This window comes from Lethenteron reissneri, chromosome 2 (genome assembly GCF_015708825.2).
Source record: "Lethenteron reissneri isolate LAM-NWPU_2019-01 chromosome 2, ASM1570882v1, whole genome shotgun sequence".
Taxonomy (NCBI): Eukaryota; Metazoa; Chordata; class Hyperoartia; order Petromyzontiformes; family Petromyzontidae; genus Lethenteron; species Lethenteron reissneri.
This window is the reverse complement of record NC_083780.1, coordinates 3,021,884-3,024,410: the sequence shown is the minus strand read 5'-3', so window position 1 is coordinate 3,024,410 and position 2,527 is coordinate 3,021,884. Positions and strand designations below refer to the sequence as shown.

General features: G+C 58.6%; 1 pseudogene; it reads right to left on the bottom strand.

Annotated features, from left to right (window-relative positions):
* Positions 1–840: 840 nt before the first annotated feature.
* Positions 841–1,862, bottom strand: LOC133342608 (trace amine-associated receptor 13c-like; annotated as a pseudogene).
* Between the last annotated feature and the right edge of the window lie 665 nt (positions 1,863–2,527).

The window sequence follows — 2,527 nt, the reverse complement described above, 5'->3', positions numbered from 1 at the left end:
ATAGCGGTTAGCGCTGCGCTACGAAGCCGCCGTCCCAGGGTCGATTCCCGCTCACGGCCACCAATGCGTACCTGGTGCGGTGTGTAAACATCGCCACTGGGGAGACAAAGGCGGCCGGGCACAGTGCTGGCCACCCACCCCCTCGTGTGCTGGGCCGGTCTTCATAGGTGCTCGCTAATAGCACCTGCCCCAACAGTCTGTTAAGGCTATGAGGTGGACCTTTGTCTTTGTGTGAGTCTATCTCGCTCGCCTGCTGAAGATTTGTAGTCTGCGTGTCTCTCACTCTCCTCGTGGTGGTCGCGTCCTCCAGGTTTTCCCCTCCACATGTAGGATCAACATCACCACGCGTTTCGATTATTTGGCTTCTGCTATAAATTCCCACGTGATAATCCACTTCGTTGAGCCATTCGTGGCCGGGTCGCTTCTTTAAAAAAAATATCTAATAGCTCCGTGGGCTTTACCTCGTAAAAATATACATGTTTACGCAGGCTTGAACTTCTTTCGCACCGTGCTGTAGCCAACTGCTCTGAATCTAAACTAAACACAAAAAAGCCGTTCTAAAGAAATGAGTTTTCAATGGAAAAATAAAATCCAATTTCGTGGCCTGCTGCTGCTGGCCACGACAAAGAGGGATTCAGTACAGAGAGAGAGAAGAGTTCGTGTCGATTTGCACCTCCTCCCCCCTCCTCCCCCCTCCTCCTCCTCCATTGAATGCGCTCAGACAGACACACGGCGGGTTTACTCTGCGGACGCGTAGCTTTTGCTTGGACACGGCCCACAATCGCACTCACCGTGGCTTGTCTTGAATGGTTTTTTTTCAATCTCTTTCCCTCGCCTAAGTCAATCGAGCAAATCGCTCTGCCTGCACTTGCGCGTGAACACCCTGCCGCTGAGCACCAGCTTCAGCGCGCCGCGGAAGGAGCGGTTGAGCGACACGATGAGCACCGGGTTGATGGTGGAGTTCACGTAGGTGAACCAGTTGGCGACGTCCACCAGCAAGATGGCCGTGTCCGTGTCGAGGAACGACTCGGCGGACGAGGACGATGAAGTAGGGCACCCAGCAGAGGACGAAGACTCCTCCCAGGGTGCCCAGGGTGAACGTCGCGTTGTGCTCGCGTCTGATCGCCTTCCACGACGACAGCGACGACGACTCCTCGGCCGCCGGCATCGCGACCGGCTTTGATCTTGCGCGACTGGGCGCGCGCCTGCACGTAGATGCGCGCGTACACCACCACCATGACGGAGAGCGGCAGCGCGTAGGCGCACACCGTGTTCGCCATCGCGTACTCGACGTTCACCTCCACGTTGCAGTTGTCGGGGCAGGGCTCGGGCACCATGACCGTGGACCAGAAGGCGAGGAGGGGCAGCGCGTAGCCGGCCAGGCTGAGCCAGCAGAGCCCCACCATGAGGGCGACCACGGCGGGCGTGACGCGCTCGCGGTAGCGCAGCGGGTCGCCGATGGCCACCGAGCGGTCGGCGGCGACGCAGGCGAGGTGGACGATGGACGAGGTGGTGAGCGAGTAGTCCAGCCACGTGTGGAGGCGGCACGCCGCGTGGCCGTAGAACCAGCAGGTGTAGGCCTCGCGCGTGGCGCTCAGGGGCATCACGACGGCGCCCACGAGCAGGTCGGTGCAGGCGAGCGAGAGCGTGAGCGCGTTGGTGCACGTCTGCAGCTGCCTGAAGTAGAGGATGGAGGCGATGACCGTCGCGTTGCCGATGAGGTTGACCACGACGAAGACGAGGAGGGTGGAGAGGAGAGCGGCGCGGGTCGCGGGCCGGTAGACGACTTCTGTGCAGTTGAAGTCGCGGTATCTGGGCGCGCAGAGGTCGTCTGCGCGGGAGCCGTTGAGGTCGGGCGACATCGCGTTGGGTGTTGAGAGAGAAACGCGACCCGGGGTGGCTGAGCGCAGTTTAGGCGCAGAGGGTCCCTAGGACTCCAGGCGGCCAGCAACGAAGCGCACGACGGCTGAGGTCGTAAATTTGACGAGGAGTCCACGTCTCTTGACCCGAGCGAGCTTCTAAGGGAGCTGGGAAAACGAGTCGGTAAATTCCGCGACGAGATGCGTTTATGAGCTGCAGTGTGCTGAATGGGTGGGTGAGTGGGCGAGTTGGTGAGTGAGCGGGTGGTGAGTGAGTGAGTGGCTGAGTGAGTGGTTGAGCTATCATTTGTGGCCAGGTCGCTTCTGAAAAAGAGTTACACAGCTCAGTTGGGCTTGACTGGTAAAATTAAAACAATTTGTAAAAAAATATATACGTCGGTCGAGCACTTTCATGGCTGCGCCTTTATCTCGTTCAGCTTTTCACGTCTCAAGAACGCGCGCCTTGAGACTCACCTCCTCATAGCTTCGCGATGACGTCTCCGTCCTGAAGACGGGTCATTGCTCGGAACGTCTGCTGCTCATAAATCCATCCTCGTTTCACGGCGCGCATTGTGCGGCGGTGTTCTCAATCTACTGCTGGATGAAGGCCTCTCCACGCACGCCGTGGTATAATGGGAGGGGGTGGGTTATTTGACCATACTTCACCA